The sequence below is a fragment of the Biomphalaria glabrata genome, chromosome 8 (assembly GCF_947242115.1).
Source record: "Biomphalaria glabrata chromosome 8, xgBioGlab47.1, whole genome shotgun sequence".
Lineage (NCBI taxonomy): Eukaryota > Metazoa > Mollusca > Gastropoda > Planorbidae > Biomphalaria > Biomphalaria glabrata.
In genome coordinates, this window is record NC_074718.1 from 30,823,447 (window position 1) to 30,843,934 (window position 20,488).

Genomic DNA, 20,488 nt, shown 5'->3' on the forward strand with positions numbered 1-20,488 from the left:
TAGTGTATCTGTTAGTGTATCTGTTAGTGGATCTGTCAGTGTATCTGTTAGTTGATCTGTTAGTGGATCTGTTAGTGTATCTGTTAGTGGATCTGTTAGTGGATCTGTCAGTGGATCTGTTAGTTGATCTGTTAGTTGATCTGTTAGTGTATCTGTTAGTGTATCTCTTAGTGTATCTGTTAGTGGATCTGTTAGTGTATCTGTAAGTGTATCTGTTAGTGGATCTGTTAGTGGATCTGTTAGTTGATCTGTTAGTGGATCTGTTAGTTGATCTGTTAGTGTATCTCTTAGTGTATCTGTTAGTGGATCTGTTAGTGTATCTGTAAGTGTATCTGTTAGTGGATCTGTTAGTGGATCTGTTAGTTGATCTGTTAGTGTATCTGTTAGTGGATCTGTTAGTGTATCTGTTAGTGGATCTGTTAGTGGATCTGTTAGTGGATCTGTTAGTGGATCTGTCAGTGGATCTGTTAGTGTATCTCTTAGTGTATCTCTTAGTGTATCTCTTAGTGTATCTATCAGTGGATCTGTCAGTGGATCTGTCAGTGGATCTGTCAGTGGATCTGTCAGTGGATATGTCAGTGGATCTTTCAGTGGATCTGTCAGTGGATCTGTCAGTGGATCTGTCAGTGGATCTTTCAGTGGATCTGTCAGTGGATCTGTCAGTGGATCTTTCAGTGGATCTGTCAGTGGATCTTTCAGTGGATCTGTCAGTGGATCTGTTACAATAACATTTCAAGTCCCGATCTCTCTTTCCTGACCACCTTTTTTTTTTATTTGAATGTTAATAAACGGACCTCATCTTAACGATCATAATGCACCCCCGACAGATACACGCACTCATATTTAGGGGCCTGTTAATTCTAGTAGCACTTTCACTTACCCCTCCGTATCCCCCCCCCCCATACAAAAACAGAACTTTGGCTCTTTCGTACACACTTTGAATTGTTTTCGGTTTCTCAATTCAAACGAAATAAACATTTCAACCCGTGGACCCATTTGTGTATAGATTTGTTTTGTCCAACTTTTATCTTAATGCAAGCAAAGCACGGTACTAGACACCGCATACATTTCTTCATACCATTACTGTCTCTTAGAGAAGAAAATGCATTTTCCCGAATAGCGATCCATAGATTGCTATTTTGTCAAAAACCCGTTCTTAGCATCTAGTCCAGTGATTCCCAAAGTGGTCCATATAGACCCCCAGGGGTCTACGAAGACTTCCAAGGGGTCTACGAAAGGGAAAACATAAATTGGGGGTCTATGAGATGTCCACGGGGAGTCTACAATAAGATTTCATTTAAACAGGTCGTGACTTTAATCATTTTAACATCAAATTATGTAATTCATTCATACACTAATATATGATTTGTACCCGAGTTAATCCTTTAAATATATATCCTGCTATTCAAGCGAAAATTTGTTATATCTAATTTAAATACTTATTTAAATAGCTTCAATGTTTAAAAAAAAGTATGTAGACTGTACAGCGTTGATTATTTAAAATTGGTATTTATTCCTTCCTTGTCATACTAGCGGTTGCCTGTGCCTTTTATACCGATATGAAATCAATTATACTGGAGGATCATTTGAGACAATGCCAGCACCCTGACAAAATAGATAAAGATTTGAAAAAGGTTCGTATCAGATCAGAATAGACCCACACAATCTCTCTTCGACATCATATAGAGAAGATAATACTTTGTGAGCGTCTTACAAAATCTCTTTACATATAGCAAAATACGAAAAACACTATAGGTAAAACATTGATTTTACTCGCCGTTGTAGTTTTAAATAACTGTTTTACACAAATCTACATCTGATATTATTAAACGAATTTCTTTAATCAACAATAAAGTTCAAGGTCACATCTGGCATGAGTTATAAAATTAAAAGCTTCTTTTGTAATTCTTTGCAAACGACATATATACTGTTACGGATCATCGGCGTCACAGGCTCTGACAGGGTGTAGCGCTGTCTGATGCAAACTGCCTAAAGGTCGCCGGCTCCTTATTTTTAACAGGGTTGGCCCACGAAACCTTTCCCATGTTCGGGTATAACTGCAAGGCAGCACAATTTGAATTTACTTTTCCTTCTGCTTGGTGGGCTGCAAGCCAAGTCTAATGAGCCCTTCCTGCCAAAAGCTGACTGGTTTGGGTACTCATTAGGTACACCCCTTCTCCTGTTATTGAAAACAATTTTGCGCACCAATATTTGTGCAAGACGTGAAAGATAAAAGAATACATGAGAAACTTGCGAAAACGTTTACAATGATACATAAGGCTAATTAATTATTGAGAACTATTTAATGTTTGAGGACTACTTCATAGAACAACAAATTCCTACATGAAACATAATATCCGTAGCAATGAATAATAGATGTGCAAAAAAAAAAAAAAAAAAAAAAAACATTTCCAATGTGTTTGGTGACTCCAGTAATAAATATAAATTGTTATTTTAATTAGTTTAAATTTGAATTTTATCAATTTAAAAAATAGATCTCTATAACCCTATGTGTAGCTGTAAATTAGTTTTTCACTTTTTAACTCACTACAGTTAGAAATTTGTTTTAAAAATGTTTTGATGTATTTGCAAAAATTCAATACAAGTTAAGTAGGGGGTCTACCGAAAGCCAGAAAACATGGCAAGGGGTCTACGAGACAAAAAAGTTTGGGAACCACTGATCTAATCGGAAGGAACATATGTACGACATTTCATGCGGATACGAAAGACAGTTCTAGACATTTCGTGATCAATGAGAAAGTGAACCAAAGTGATATTTTCGTCTAGACCTAATAAACTTGTTGGAAAGAATTCGCCAATGTCACTGTTGAGATTTAACTAATTTAACATATAACAATAAACTATTGTAAGTAGATGTAAACAGTGGTAGTACTATTAGATTATAGAAGGGCTAGGACGACTGCTCATTTACGGTAGATATTAAAAAGTGTCTTACACTGAAAATAATATACTTTTACAAGAAATAAAATTGTGAATCACAACAAAACACTAATGCATTCATTTTTAATCAAGCAAAACTTTCTAATAATAAAAGTAAGAACTGAATAAAGAAAATATTTGGTCTATATAAACTTAACAGTCGATGGCAATATTTATGTAGGCTTGCATAAATGATTTTAAAAATGAGATTTTTCGATTTTAGAAAAGAAAAAAGTATCCGTTGCATCAGAACTTTGAATGGACTAAAATATTATGATGCCGGATTTTCACTATCTTTTGTAGTTTACGAGATCTAAACGGGACGGATGGACGGACAGACAGACGGATCGATGGACAGACATTTCACACAAAACTAATAGCGTCTTTTCCCTTTTCGGAGGCCGCTAAAAATGTTACAATGTTGAGTGTTTTAACTTTCTTCTCTTTTACGTAAGCTGATTAAACAAAGCTCTAGACATGCCAACGAATTGGTATATAATAAGTTGGTTATTTCTTCATGCACTGCCCTGTTTATACAGCTCTTAAAATGCAAAGGATCTGGATCCATCATTTTGTTAAGCCTGTTTTCTGACAAAGCAGATAAAAACAAAAGAAAAGCTCCAGGCTAGCACTTACCAACCTTGTCCCGCGTTCAATACAATCTGTGCTGGCAGAACGAATCGCATATTTTCATCTTCACTGTCCGTGTAAATAGAAACAGGTAATAGAGTGGCGTTGTACAAGGTGAAGGTCGCTTTCTTGCTGACCTTACTCCATAACACCATTGTTTTCCAAAAAGTATGTTTGGGCTGTGGACATTGAGGTTATCCCTGCCGGATATTTTGTGTGTGTGTGTATGTGTGTGTGTGTGTGTGTGTGCGTGCGTGTGCGTGTGCGTGTGTGTGTGAAAATCAAGCCTTTTGTTAAAGTGACATATTGTGCAGTGGGAGCGTTGGCTATAGAACGATGGATCAGCGCTAGAGATATCTCAAAGGTAGTCTTCATCATACCAAGATCTAACATAATTTGAAAGTTATTGAATAATTGAAAGTAATGAAGAAGATAATGGAGCCCGTCAAGCAGAAATAAATGAATAATTACATTTCATGAGGTTCCAAGAAATATTTAAGCGATTTCAGGAATTCATAGACAGGCGTGAAAGAGGAGGCACGTAACCCCCCAGTGCAAAGCTCTCAGCCCCGTGGATAACAAAAGTGATCATCATCGAACCACGATGGACGAACTATAATGATAAGAGTGCAGTGCTTCACATGACTACACAAACCCAGCTAAGACCTAAATATTTTGTCTCTCCTGATGCAGACAAAGCCGTTTTTTTTTTTGTCGCCTGCCCGTCTTAAACAGTTTTTTTCTTAGGCCTTAGTTGTGTGTCCCGCGGCCTTCGTGAGAGCTCTAAGTGCTTTGATGATGTCAGGAGTGTAGAGGGGTGCAAATGAGATGTTGTAGTTAAAGGACGTAAAAGTATGGACATTTTGACTGGACATTTTGACTGGAAATTTGTTATTATTATTGTTTGTATGTATTAATAAATGTATTACTTTTTATGTTACGGATTTAAGAGTAACGTTTTAAAATATTTATTGGAATTTAAAAAAAGAATGATCTACAAAAATAAATTAGGTCATTGAATAAGCTATTCAATATATTGGCACGCAAAATGGTTTGAAAAAAATTCTCTTGTGGTACAGTAGCCCAAAGAAGGCTGCCAACCCTTTGTACTTTACCAGTACACCTGAAAGGGAGAAAACGAGGGGGCGGGGTGAGAGTGGACCTACTTTTGATGTAAACAGGGCCACTTGGGTGTAACGGCCGGGGTAACTGGATGACCTCACGCACGTGAAAACTCTCACACTCGCAATAATAGGATCACGCAGACAGACAGAAGGATCGGTAGACTGGCCAGGTAAAGCGAAGTGTCATTACTGTAATTTCATTTTCAAATCTGTGAGGTTTTTTTTTTATTCCACTTTGAGAGGAGTGTACCTAAATCACTTTGATGGTTCTCACGCTATTTAGTTTTCTCGTTTTATATATTCATCTGTTCTGTATTTACCCAACAAATATACATATTATATAGGCTCTGGTTTTACAGAACAAATGAAGATTCTAAGCGCGAGAGAAAAACATAATTTGATTTCATAGGATTATCTTTATAAAAAGGTTTCCGTCTTAGGCGGAACTATAAATAGCTCGCTTTTTGGCGTATCCGGTGTACAGAATAAAGAAATTGTTCATTAACTTTGTGGTTTTTTTTAAAGTTATGTCGTCATTTTGTTTGCACTTTTTTAACACCATAGGTTAACATTTTATAAGCATTTCCGTTTGTTGTTTAATTTTTTTTTTAATATTTAGTTGGCAACATTGACGTTCGATTTATCGTCCTTGACATTGTTTAGTTTATCGTGAAAATTCATAAAATAAACTAATTTATTCCAACACTGTACAAAAAACAAATACAATAAGGGTCAAACATCTTTGTTTAGAGGATATTTGCATTCAATGACATCAAATGAAGACTCCCGTCCGTTTCTGTGAGGCAAGCGTCACGTGAGATTATATAACAGAACCTTAATGTCAAGGCCGAGAGATTGAGACAATGTCAAGATAAAATTTTTTTTCGGCCTTGAAATAACGATTTTTCCTTTAGTTATCTGTCTTCACCGGCGATAGGACTACTCAACTACGAGAAAATAAAGATTAAAGAAGTCTGGACGGGTGCCAGGTTGTACTAGCTAGCTAACCCACCCCAGGCTGTAAGTAGATAATCAAGCACCAAGCACTTAAGGAACATCTGAGGACGTCTTTGTCGAATTACACTTCGCCTATTTGTCATGCTAAATCGAGCTTTTGTTTCTTTTTCGATGTAATGATGTCCTGGCAACACAACATCCTAGTAAACACTTGCCAAGACAATGGGCGACTCTTTTCCTTTACCTGAATTTATTTCAGCCCTTGAAAATGATGTCTACTTCTCCATGTTGTTGTAATTTTTAGAAAAGCTTTTTTCACGGTCTGTGTGGTACAGTTTTTGTACACGTTATTTCAGCCACACCCATTCTTGGATCCAGTTGAAACTTAACTCAATTATATATTGTACCTAAGAATACACGAATCAATGAAACAACCAATTAGTCGATTAATTAGTGTTAATTTATTATTTTATTTGATATCGAAAAGGGAATTAATTCCTACAGTATTAAGATATATGTTTATAAATATGGGTTTGTTCCCCTTAAATATTCTTTAGCGAGTATTTTTTTTTTGCTTGTGTAATATAACTCTAATTATCCATTTGGGGGGGGGGGGGGTGTTAAAGACAATTCGAATGACAGGATGCAATAATGTACCTCCAAGTATTTAACTAGAGCCAAAGTGAACTAAGTATTTACGTTTAAAAAGAATTAACTCCTAACGCCCTGATCTTTTCAGCATAGAAATAAACCACAGTAAACATTACTATAATGAAATTTTTTTTTTAAATAGGACATAGAATGTTTAAAAAATTGTTAACTTCGGGAGCTTAAGAAGGAAAAGGCTTTGTTTTGGCAGCCGTGGATAACATTAAAATAGTCCAGATTTTTAAGTACCTCGGTACTGTATTCGAAAACATTAAACTTCACGGCTAATACAGATTTAGATCACACAAAAAAAAAACAACAAAAAAAAAACAACTATCTTACATGAAAGATACAGATTAAGGACTATATATTTAAAGAGTTTGAAAACCAATGTGTGAACGTTTGACCAGCGCTCAGATTTGAAAGTATTGAAAGTCTTCACATCTCTGCCTAGTTTCACTCTTGGAACAGTAGAAACAAAAATAAACGTGATGAAATCCTAAATGCTGTTAATGAGATGGCTGCCTAATAGTGTGGAATGCGCTCCGAACATATATGTCAATGGTTTCAGGTTCGAAACCCACCCCCATCATCCCTCTGCCTTTCTTCAAGTGGTTATGTCAAGGTCTTACATAATAATCGTCATTTCCAAAGAGACGTCTAAGAACTCACAAGTCAAGTCAGAGAAAAGCATGCTGGAGAAAGCTGTCGAGGTTTGAAACATTTAAAAACAGCTCAGCGTCACGATGTTAACATTTTACCCTCACAAAGGAAATAGAAGACAGCAATCACAAAATACAATCACAAGAACTCTCGTGTTCCCATAGCAATTTAATCATTGAACAACTTGTAGATCTAACTTTCTGTTGTAAATCTTACATGTAATGAGAGAAACTTGGGTACGAACGAATATTTTTGGGCTATTATATGTTGCTGAAATCTGAAGTATTTAAATGCCTGTCTTATATTTACAGAAATGTGAAGTTACGAAAAAAAATGGAATTAAGACCGAAATGGGAATTGCTGATATTAGTTTTGTACGGTCTGTCTGTCCGTCCGTTCCGTTTATATCGCAAAAACTAGAAAAGATATATAAAATACGATATCATGATCTATTAAATTTCTGGTGCAATGTTTTTTTTTTCTGAAAGTAAATACTTAAAGTTTTTCAAAAATAAATATGCTTCCATATGCGTTCCAGGCCTTCTTCTATCCAGGGTTAGACTGGGTATCGAATTTGGCCATGGCATTGTCATACAAGTGTATCGACTGTTCAGTGTGGTTGCCAAGTAGTGCGGCATGCGCTCTGGACTCTTGTTGTTCTTCTCTGTGGTTCCGGGTTCATACCCTGCCCGCTACCATCCCTTGTCGTCTTGCGGGAGGTTTGGACTTGGAAGTCAATAACCTTGAACTCTGACAGAACATCCAAAACGTGGAAAATATTTTGAATACATAATGTACAACACAAGCGTGGGCTTCTGATTGATGTCAACTATTGCCCTACTACTATGGTTTAGATGAAGGCAGGTAGGCTAGAACAAATAGTCACATGTAAACAAGAAAAACAAATAAAAAATGTAATTAACTTTGTAATAGATCTAGACCAGTTATGCCCAAAATACGGCCCACTGTCCAGATCCAGCCCACGACGTAGTTCCGTCCGGCCGCCGAAACGTCAGCACAAAGTGTAAAAAATTCCCCTCCAAAAAAAATAAATAATAAAAAAATGTATCTTTGCCTAGGTTAGGGTCCTCACTTTTTCTCTGACGAATTTTATCTTGACCTTTACATTTTGTGTGTTTATGAAAGACTGTATTCCTCACTATTCTTCTGACAAGCCTTATTAGGAAATGGGACTGTATTGGGAATGCAAAATTTTCCAGGAAAAGTGAACAGATGTTTATTTTTATTTTTTTTTTGTGAATTATGTTAATAAGATAACATATTTTATAAAATATTTTAAATTACGCCTAGAGATTGGAGGATTGATTGGAATGATTACAAAAAAAAAGGCTCACATGTAAAGCAGAGAAATGAAGCCATTTTCCAACGCGTATAAAACAAAAAGATAAACCTCAAAAAATGTAATTAAGTTATGTTAGTAGTAAATCTTACTTAGCCCATATCCTACTTTGTACACTGGCAGTGTACGTTTTTCAAAAACTTATATAAAAAAAACTATTAAAGTTTTTTCTATTTTTTCTTTTGTTTTCGTTTAAGAACATGTTTGTCTACATTTTGCCACGTGCTGTTTGACTTTTACAATTGCGTTTTAGTATTTTATTGCGCTTGAAAGTGACAACATTGTCAAAAATTGAAAAAAATGAAACCTGTTCGGAAAATGTAAGTAATAACACATTTATATAAATATTTTCAAATAAAACTACTTGATTTAGAAACATAAAGTATCCTAGTATTATAATTAATGAATAGATTTAACATTTATAGCGTGGTCTTTTCAAATTTTAATTTTTTGTAACGTACACTCCCAGTGTACATGGCAGAATATGCCACTGTAGGAATCGATTACTGATATATGAATCGAAATAAATCAAGACTTCATTTAGAACATAGATATGTTTGTTTTAACCAATATTATCATATATTATTGCTATACATAATAGATACCCTTATAATTGCAAATTTTAGAACTAATAATGATGATTATAAGGTTATTATTTGAAAACATATAAACAATAATATAATAATTCCTTTTATATATTTTCTTTGTTTTGTTTTATTTTACTTCATGCAGTTCTCCTAGGCTATAGTATTTTAACTGACTACTTAGAAAAATATTTGTCCCATTAGCAAATTATAATCCTATTGATGTATGTTTTTTTGAAAAAAAAATTATAATAATAATTATAGATATTTATAATATTTTTTTAGGGTCTCAAGTAAATATTAACAGTTCACAATGTCATCATTAAGAATCAAGATGAGAACCTGATATCTAATAGTAAATAAATGAATTAGACAAAAGCATGATTGAGTTTCAATGACATTAGAATCTTATAATTTGTTATTAGGTCCTTGTGTTATATCATAACATAATATGTTTACCTCTATGACACCGTTATTTATTATGTATACTTATTTTTTTACAATTTAGTCACAATTTAGTATAGCTAATTAGCAGAGCTAACATCACAAGGGAATTGAGTCTATAGACTTTATCAAAGCTAACAAACTTGAACATGACAAAACCATGACTGCGACCCAATGAAAAGAATTCGAAAAAAATGGAATTTATGATTATTACATAACTGATAAGCATATGAATATACGAATATACCAATATATAAAGTATGTTTGGTTCAACCGCACTTCAAATATTAAAATCTTTGCTTATGGACATGATCTTTGAATATCTCACTATTGTATTATTATTTGTTGTTGTAAAAAATATAGCTGGATAGTACTGGTTAGTACCATATAATGTTGTACATTTGATGCCTATTTTTTTACTATATTGTTATAATTTTTAGTAAAAAAAAAAGCATTAAAATATACTTTTTTTGCATTAAAATGCTTATTTGTGTGTTTTTCAATGTTATTAACTAAACTGTTTTCACTTAAAGATTGTAAAAAAAAAATATTATTTTTTTTATATAATGTTCCTCACGGGGCCACTTCCTGCCACGTACACTGCCAGTGTACATCTCACAGAATCGTTACTATATGGAATTTTTCAAAAATTCTTTTTGCAGTGTCTTAGTTTGACCGATAGAAATTGATATTTAATAGAAAATTTATATTTAATGCATTAATAAAGTTTTGGTAGTTAATGGGCTAGGTCCTCCGTTCGGCGCATTGGGCAGCAAGCTGTCTCCATAAGATCTGTCGTTGTCGTTGGCAATGTCTGAAGTAGTAGATCTACGGGTTTTTAATAAAATAGTTTGAGGTTAATTTATTTTCTTTTTTGTACCTCTTTTGTGATATGTCCCTCGACACAAGTGTTGGAAATAAAAATGGCCCGCAGACTGAGTTAGGTTAGGTATCGTTGGGTTAAGATAAGGACAGTTCATTTAGTTTTAAAGTTCGGATTCGGATCGGTCGTGAGTGAGGTTCGAGTTAGGTTCATATTACATATTGCAGGCTGCATTTAAGATTTACATTCTGTCATTTAATATGAGTTACTTGTAACTAAATCAAACTTGTTAAATGAGGTATAAAAATATAAAATAATTTATCATTCCAATAATAGGAATAAAACTTACCTATAATAGTTCCTCTTTCAGATCTTGTGGTCTATAGGGCAGATGAAGTAAAGGTTATCTGTTTCTGTGTCTTACGGTTTCGTAGAGCCCTTGGAAGTCATCATAGACCCATGTGGGTCTATATAGACCACTTTGGGAATCACTGGTCTAGTCCTATTACATTTATGATAATATTTCATTCAAAGAAATTTGCTTGTTCAAACAGTTGAGGCTCCGTATAGACTGATATAAGGTGCATATTGACAAACTAATTTCTCTCTCTCTCTCTCTTCCCATTTGTCCCCTCGATCTTTGTTTTTGTTAAAGTCTTCATTTCTTTACGCTTTTCTTAGCGATTTATATTTTTTATACTCACAATTTTATTCTCTTTCCCCGCGTCTCTCTCTCTCGGCCTCTATCTTTCTTCATCTCTCTCTGCCTCTCTCGTTGACTTCTCTTTCTATCTCTCTCTTACTGCCTCTCTCACATTCTCTCTGCCTCACTCTCTTTCTCTCTGCCTGTATATGTCTCTCTCTGCCCCTCTCTCTCTTTCTCTCCGCCTCTCTATTTCTGTCTCTCACTGCCTCATTCTGCCTCTCGCTATTTCTCTATGCCTCTTTCTCTCTCTCTGTCTGTCCCTCTCTCTCTGTCTCTTTTCTGTATGCTCTCTTAATTAATCATCTTAATGTTTTAAAAGCAACCTAATTGAGATTTCCAAGTTTCCCCACTTCCTCGACCTATCAGCTGTCTAGACAAGAACACAACATAAATAATCCAATTAGAAACAGAACCTCTTTCCCTCAGGGCGTTAGAAACAAGGACGTCTTATAGACCAGACCTTGTAGTCTCCCATTTCTTCCTGACATCATTTGTAATGGAGTATATGAAGTTACAACAGCTTACAAAATATTATATTATTATTTTGTTTACTTTCACGTGGACAAATGTTTACATTGTTTAGTTTTAAATAAATAAAAACAAGTTTCTCTGTAGACAAAATCAAATGTTGTTTCGCCTTTCATTTCATTTCTGGACAATAAATGTATTGGAAGAAGGCTTATATATGAATACTGTCTGCGTACAATGTCCTGTTAATGTCCTGTTAGTGTTCTGTAAGTGTCCTGTTTTCATTCCAAACTTTTCTATTCTGATTTGTCTCTCAGGTCCCTCCAGAAGGAGACTGTGAAATAGACCCAGAGAAAGACTCAGAAAGAGGCTTAGAAAGAGGCTCAGAAAGAGGCTCAAAATGACACTCAAGAGTCAGAAAAAGACTAATTCTTTAGTAAAACTTTTATTTTTATAGTTACGCATTGCTTCGATTAATTTAACTAGTCCAAGCAACGTGAAGAGGTGACACTGATGTACTACGAGATTTGACAGGGTTTAATGGCCAGATTGTCCCAAAAGTTGGTTTTATTGGTTTTGATAACTAGCATAGAATCAAAAAAATAAGTTGCATTTTTTCTTTCTATTTAGAGAAATAAAAGGGTAAAACTGTATTTTTGGTTAATTTCTTTCCAAGAAATTAATTACTTTGACACAGACAAGTTTAATTTTGTTGAAAATATAACGACATTTTTAATTTAAATCTTCTGGTACAAAATGTTTGCTAGTTCTTAACAAAAAGTTTATAGCACTAAAATTACTTGAAGATGGTGGAGGGATAACTTAATAGTTAAATTGTTACGTGTTTAGAAAAACTAAAAAAAAATATTTAAGTCTGTTCGTACACTAAATAAAACTAAAGATTCTCTAGCGGAGGGAGAGGGGAGAGAAGTGCACTACTTTATCAAAATATAAGCAGATGATGTCTGCCTGGGGTTTAGAGTTATGTTTGATTATCAGCTATGAGATAACAGTGGAGTTTTAAACTCACCTTGACATGTGCGCGGTAAAGGGATTGGGGAGTGGGGAAATCTACAGAGTACATGCACTTAGGAAGGATTGGGAAAAATAACACATACTCATACTTATAAATAGAAACACGCACACTTGCACACACACTGGTTAAAGTATACAGACACAACAGATGATTATACAACCGATGATTCTGTCGTTACAAGATTTAAGTGTGACAGGTGATGAGTCCGTGTGCTTAAGTGTGTGTGTGTGTGTGAGTATGTGTGTGTGTATGTGTGCGTGCTTATATAAGACAGTGAGAAAGTTTCGCGATATAAATAAAAGATAACCAAAGTGTAGGGTATTTGTCAAGTCTACATGAGAGAATCATGTCATTAAATGAATTGTGTGGTACATAAATACAAGTATGATAGATTTGCATTATAGGAGAAGGGGAAAACGTAGTCTATTTTCTTTTCATGTAATCAGTTTGTTGTACTTGCATTGGGGGGTTATAAATCCAATCAAGCGAAAACAGTTCAATCCTATTAATTTAAAAAAAAGTAAATAAAGTGAGGTCACTTTCAAAGTTTTGTCTTCTATAATATTTTTGTTTTGTCGCTATGAAGTTTCGAAGACAGAACTGGCTTCTTAAAAATAGAACATTTTTTTTAGTTTTGTTTTTTTGATAACAGCACTAGCCTATATATAGAGATTGATCCTATGAATGTCTCACTATGGTCAACTACATTATTGTATTTATGTCTACATATAACGTTGTGTATTTCTGGAAAACTAAATGAGACAATCACTGAAATGTCATCCTAAGCATGCACTATTTAAACAGTAATATGTTTCTTCTTTGTGTCTATTGTCCGAAATGGCACAGAAATATTGTCAACTTCTAAGTATAACTTTTATGTTTTAAAGATAGTTTGCAAAGCTTGACAAGAGAGTAGAAAAATATTTTTGAATTAAAATATTAACACTACTATGACATAAATACATTAGTTTTGGCTACACTTTGTGCAAATTAAGTTGTTGTTTTTTTTTTTGAAGGCTATTCTGAGATTAAGTAGTGCTTTGAAACGAAGAGATGCTATTATCGATAAGCTTATTTTTGTAATTCCATACAAAGAATCTTAAGGTCAAAAATCCCATTAAGGGAAGAATTTTCCATAGTGACTTTATTTTAATGGGGGGGAAAAAATGAAGAAGGTAGGTCGTTGCACGCTGTTTCTAATGAACTGAAGCAAAAACTATGTCAACTCTCTCTGCGATATTTGTATGCTTGATACACGAAAACACTGGCAATGACTTTGATATGACTATGTCTCTATTTCACTGTATATTTTGAATGGAGCAAGTTTCGTACTTGTTGATAGTTTGTATTTTCTTTTAATTTTTGGTAATAGTGCTGAAAATTTTGAAATCTATCTTTTTACATGCGGATGACCCATATGTGACCCTTCCGGTGGGCACAACAGAGCCTCTGGAGAAACGGCTTGCATATATAATTACAAAAATAAATGTATTCGCTTTCAGAAAACAAAACGATGGTCGTTGCAAAAAAAACCTTACAAAATAAAAAGAAATATCTAGCCATTAAAATCTAAACATGACAGACAAACACTTCACACAAAAAATAATAGCGGCTTTTCCTAATACAGTTGCTACTGAAAACTATTACAATATTCACTTCCTACTCTACATTAAATTATCAATTTTATTCAAGTACCAAAAACTAGAAATAGAACAACAAATTTTTACGTATCTTAAGCCTTCGACGCAGATTTTTAATAGCAAATGTAACCTAAAATCCTCAAACAATTCCTCCACAGGAGGTCTTTAGCAATCATCTTGAATAGTAACATTTAATTCTCACACCTCAAGATGTAAGAAGGTGTTGCATTTTAAACTTCAGCTTTTCAATCACTTCTAGACATCTCAGAATAGGATGCGATGGCTACATTCTGGTTTCGTGAAGGAGTTACTTTTTTTGTTTCATATTTACGTCAGATAACGTACCTGATGTACGCATGTGTAAAACAAGTTGAGAGACAATGAGACAGACAGAAACACAGAGAGAGAGAGAGATAGAAATGAAAGAAAGAAACATAGCCAGAAAAAGAGGATGGAGATAAAATAAGAAGGAGAGAATAAGACGTAGAAAAAAAACAACAGAGAAATAGAGAGCAAGAGAGAGAGAGAGAGAGAGAGAATGAGATAGAGAAACAGAGTGAAAGTAGCAGATAGAAATATACACAGAGAGAGAAAGAGAGAGAGAGAAAGGGAGAGAGAGAAAAAATAATACAGAGAAACAGAGTAAAAGTAGCAGATAGAAACATACAGAGAGAGAGAGAGAGAAAATATGACAGAGAAAGTAGCAGATAGAAACATACAGAGAGAGAGAGAGAGAGAAATAAGACAGAGAAACAGAGTGAAAGTAGCAGATAGAAACATACAGAGAGAGAGAGAGAGAGAGAAATAAGACAGAGAAACAGAGTGAAAGTAGCAGATAGAAACATACAGAGAGAGACAGAGAGAGAGAGAAGGGGGTGCCTGACCAATCAGGTCTCTGATAGAATCATAATTATGAAAGAAGAACTAAGAGCTCTGAAGAAAATTCTACAGGATGCAGTTAACAGGGCTCATGGCTGGCTTGCCATTTTGGGATGCTGTCTAAACTGTCGTCTCGGTGGTCTCAGGTCTGAACCCCGATCCCCCGCAGTCCTGCAGGAGGTTTCGCAACAGGTAGCATGTGATATTTACTAATTCCCCAAAAAAAACTTTTTTATAGTCTGCCAAAAGTTTGACAGGAAAAATGGAAGGGGGTGGCACAAGTCTCTCTTCTAGTTCTCTGCAATGTTTTGCGCCACCAAAAGTTTCATTTTGTTTTAACAACACGTATTCAACTTTAATAATATTGTAATAACAATAATAATAATAATAACAGGTCACATAAAAACTCAAGAGACATTTAGCTATGAAAGATGGAACAGGATCGACAAATAATCACCCTCTGGGATTCTCTTAGGTATGCTAAGGGTTAACTCAGTGATGGGCAATCTACGGCCCGCGGGCCAAGTCCGGCAGAGAGGTCCCATCCGGCCCGCCAAATATTTTCTAATAGCCTAATAATTAAGACAGCAATGTCATTCACGTGAAAAAAGAAAATTAATGCTAGTTTAGATTTTGAAGTCATATTAATACAAACAAGTGTCACTCATTAGCAGGGAAACCATGGTTGTTCATAAGGAAACCATGGTTGTTCATAAGGACTTGAATATATTTCGAAATTTCACTTCTAACTAAACAGAATTCTTTATGCATCCATGGCTGATGAGGAAAAAAAAAAGAAAAACTTCTGCGAAAAAAATTACTAGCCAAAATCTCTTTCGAAAAGTTTATAGTGTCCAGAAAGCCGCTACATGGACAATTATAATGGAATTGAGTTATATTGCAATTTCTAAAACTAATAAATCTTTTCCTGAGTTAGAGTTTGTTAAATAATATATGTTTTAAATTTGCCTAGGTTATACCGTTGTAAGAAATGGATTTAAAAACGTGATCTCTAAAACTAGAACAAACATATAGAGTCGAATTAATACATGAAGAGTGTATAACGTTCACTGAAATTCTCCATCACAGTTGACCTCAAAGAGGTATGTATGTCCTACTCCATTATTATGAAGAAAAAAATAATAATGTGAAGTTGTTATTATTTATAAGAAACAAAGAGACCTCCATTCATTGTTATGAATAACTAGCTTTCATTGGAACCAAATTGTGACGCACTCTTATCTCACTGGCGGATCCAGAACTTTGGAGTGGGGGGGGGGCGATTTTTTTCCAAACCCTAACCCTAACGCCCAGTAAACCCTAACTCTACGCATAAACATGCATACAGCGCGCGCGCACGCACACACACACACACACGCACGCACGCACGCATGCACGCACGCACGCACGCACGCACACACACACACACACACAAACACACACACACACACACATATATATATATATATATATATATATATATATAAATATGAGAATAAAAAAAGCAGCATTTCTCAACCTTCGGCGAAAAACAAAACAACTGGGGCAGCGCTATAAAGTTCTATGGTGAAGTTCGGGGCGAAGCCCCGACGCCATAAGCGTTTTCTTGCTTTTTTGACTGCAGATACGCATTCTCCTGACAAGTACAGCTCATTCTTCACAATGTAGTTCGGGGCGAAGCCCCGACGCCAAAAGCGTTTTCTTGCTTTTTTCAATGCAGAAACGCATTCTCCTGAGAAGTACAGCTCATTATTCATCAATGGAGTTCGGGGCAAAGCCCCGACGCCAAAAGCGTTTTCTTGCTTTTTTCAATGCAGAAACGCATTCTCCTGACAAGTACAGCTCATTATTCATCAATGGAGTTCGGGGCGAAGCCCCGACGCCAAAAGCGTTTTCTTGCATTCTTCATTGCAGAAACTCATTCTCCTGACATCTACAACTCATTACCCATAAATGAAGTTCGGGGCTAAGCCCCGACGCCAAAAGCGTTTTCTTGCATTCTTCTCTGCAGAAACGCATTCTCCTGACATCTACAACTCATTACTCATAAATGGAGTTCGGGGCGAAGCCCCGACGCCAAAAGCGTTTTCTTGCATTCTTCACTGCAGAAACGCATTCTCCTGACCTGAAGCTCATTATTCATACTATTAAAAAACGACCTTTCGAATAATGTTGTACTTGAAAAATATTCTAATTTGAATTTATAGGCCCATAATACATTGCAAATAAAACCGATTTGTTCCTTGAAAAGATAGGATACCCCACGTATTTAGATTTTTGTTTTGAGGATCGCCGCCGAAAAAAAACTTATTCGATAAATAGTATTCAAGAATACTCTAGTATAAATTGTGAGTAATAGTCCTAAATTTATTTAACTAGAAAAATATCAGATTGAGTAAAGGTTGGGAAAAGGCGACTATGAAAATGTTGTTTGAGTTTAGAACTCATCTCAATCATGACTCTTATACTGAAAAATTTCGTTTGAATTCTTACTTTTCCAATGCAAAGTCTTTCTTAAAATACTTATGATAACTTCAAGTGAAATTACAAAAACTCTGTCTGGAAATGGGAATGGCGGTAGAGTGAAAACGATTAATCCTCGCTCCTTTAGTAATTTCTGCTAAAGATTGCATTTGGCATTAAAGAATAGGTATGGGGCGACTCGATATAAGAATTTAATTTATAGTATATATAAATTATATTAGTGACAGATTTTTTAAATTTTGTAATTTCTTAATTATAATACAAAAAGAAAAAGTATTGATTTGTCCGATGGGGTAATGCGATTGCATGTATCGCCCCTCCCACCTGGTACAGCCCTTTTTCATTTAAATTTACTAATGTTACAATTTAAGATTAGAGTGTGGTACGACATATTTACAATGGGTCACATATCAATACGTAGTTTATATTATATAGATATTCAACTAATTTTATTCACAAACTATGATTCTCCACAAAAATAGGACCGCCCCCCCAGCACTCCGAGGGCTAGAGTGGGGAGGGCAGTACATGCAATCGCCCCCCCCCCTCACCCCACCGAATCGGCCAAAATACCAGAAAGGGAGCGACATAATATAAAATGTATATATTAATTCAACTAATTTTGTTCAGAAACTATGATTTCTCCATAAAAACGGACCCCCCCCCCCACACACTCAAAGGGTTTAGGTGGGAAGGGCAGAAGAGGTATTCGTCTCCCCCCCCACACCAATCGGCAAACAGGGAACGACATAATATAAAGATCGGTTAAAATATCAATAACAAGTTACAAGGATATAGATATTTAATTGATTTTGTTAGCAGGCTGTGATTTCTACCAATAATTGGACCGCCCCCCCCACTCGAAAGTGTAGTGGGGGGGGGGGGCGGGATTGATACCATCGCCCCCTCCCGACCCCACCAAATCGGCCAACATACTAGAGGGGGGGGGGCGAAATAATCTAAAAATAGGTTTGAAATATAAATAATTAGTATATATTTTTAACATAAGTAATAAATTCGTATACAAATTGTGTGAATCCTGTACTAAAGTACGTCCGCCCCCCCCCCTTCGGGGGGGGGGGGTCGGCCGAGTGGGGGGGCGATCGCCCCTACCGCCCCCCCCCCTGGATCCGCCAGTGTCTTATCTCAACACTGTTTGAATGCATACACAACATTAGCTTCATTTGGATAGCTTAGATCTAATACGAAATTTCTGTATGTTTTAATAATTTTTTTTAAACATTATTGCCCACCAAAATTTTTTCCTTTAAATTTGTGTCCCGCTTCTAAAACAAGTTTGCCTATCACTGGGTTAAAGCTTAGAGCAACTTGGTTGTAAAACATTGACAATCTGCTCACTTGACAAAAACGACAAAGCTAATGTGTTCTATGCATGCGTCCAACTTGGACTTAGCTCTGCTGAACAGCTGGTCTTGTTGTATGATAAGTGAATAGATGGTTGATGTATAGGTACATTCATTAGAACAAGTTCAAACTATTGTTCTGTGTAGTCAATAAGGATTAGTCACAGCCTCTAATTCAGTTTAACTCTCTTATTTCTATGTCCAGGCTGAATGAAACATTCTCTCTTAGACTTTTTATAGCTTCTTTTCGACCTGACATATCTTTCGTTGATTACAATGAGTCCAGGTAATTGTTACAGATATTGGTATACCTTTCTTTTCGAAGCCTTTATTAGTATGATTGGGTAAAAATGGTTTAGATTAGTACTCTTTTAAACATGAGTAATTATTGTCCCATATGTTACGATTAATCATCTAGATTCTAGATCGATATACAACACCTAGAGTCTAGATAACTAAATTGTGTGTGTTTTTTTTTTGTTAAATCAGAGGCATGCAATTGATATGTCATAAAACTGTCAGAAGGTTATATACAGTATACACTAAACAAACTCGTTCAAGGAAGTAATGTAATACAATACAGTCATGAGCCTAATATCGATGTAATGCACACAAAGTAGATGGGTCAACTAGTAAACCACCTGAATACTTGGGTAACTTGGGTCAACTAGTAAACCACCTGAATACTTGGGTAACTTGGGTCAACTAGTAAACCACCTGAATACTTGGGTAACTTGGGTCAACTAGTAAACCACCTGAATACTTGGGTAACTTGGGTCAACTAGTAAACCACCTGAATACTTGGGTAACTTGGGTCAACTAGTAAACCACCTGAATACTTGGGTAACTTGGGTCAACTAGTAAACCACCTGAATACTTGGGTAACTTGGGTCAACTAGTAAACCACCTGAATACTTGGGTAACTTGGGTCAACTAGTAAACCACCTGATTACTTGGGTAACTTTCCAATCAGCAGAGTCTGCTTCACATTTTGTTGAAAGAATTTTCCTCAGAGCTACTTGTAGTAAATGTTCGATTTGACTCAACAATGTAAAATAGAATTCAATGTTCTAATGTCAACGTAAAGTCTTTTTAAAAAGTAGGTCTATTTAAGATTTCCTAACACTGTAATTAATCAAGCTTTTTAATACATACATTATACTGTATATATATATATATATATATATATAATATTTATGTATGTGTGTGTATGTGTCTGTGTGTCTCTCTTGTTAATACGTTAACGTGAAGCCGTTGGAATAATTTTAAAAAAGTCTATAGACATTTATCTTCACTTTGTTAGCATTCTTATATTTTATTTTTCATTGCTTAACAATTGCTGAAAACAAATAACAATATGTTTAAATTTAATTTCTGTATTCTGTACACTGTTACACCAATATACCAACTTGATATGGATTTGCCTTCGTTTTGTGAAATTCTAAAGGAAAATGAAAGATATTTGGTATAAGTTTCAACACAAACACACACCGCTATCTTATTAATTCCCTTCAATTCAAAGAAGACTGCAGATATTTTAATGCGTCTATAATGTTAATTTAAGGAGTTTATTCAGGTCAATTCAAATTACAGACTGCAGATTTTTATACTAAAAAAAAAAAAAAATTCCGTTTAGCACGTGCACTTACCTAAAGACGTAAAGGCTGACCTCCACAATCTCGTAGGGTCAGGGTCAGAGTGTGTGACAGAGCGGGTACATTAATGTGTTACTGTGTAG

The 20,488-nt window shown here is 35.2% G+C and overlaps 1 long non-coding RNA gene across 1 annotated transcript; it reads left to right on the top strand.

Annotated features, from left to right (window-relative positions):
- The first annotated feature begins 8,419 nt into the window (after positions 1-8,419).
- Positions 8,420-9,699, top strand: LOC129927700 (uncharacterized). The gene is made up of 2 exons (XR_008779339.1): positions 8,420-8,642; positions 9,192-9,699. It is a non-coding gene; the product is annotated as an uncharacterized LOC129927700 (long non-coding RNA).
- The last annotated feature ends 10,789 nt before the right edge of the window (positions 9,700-20,488 follow it).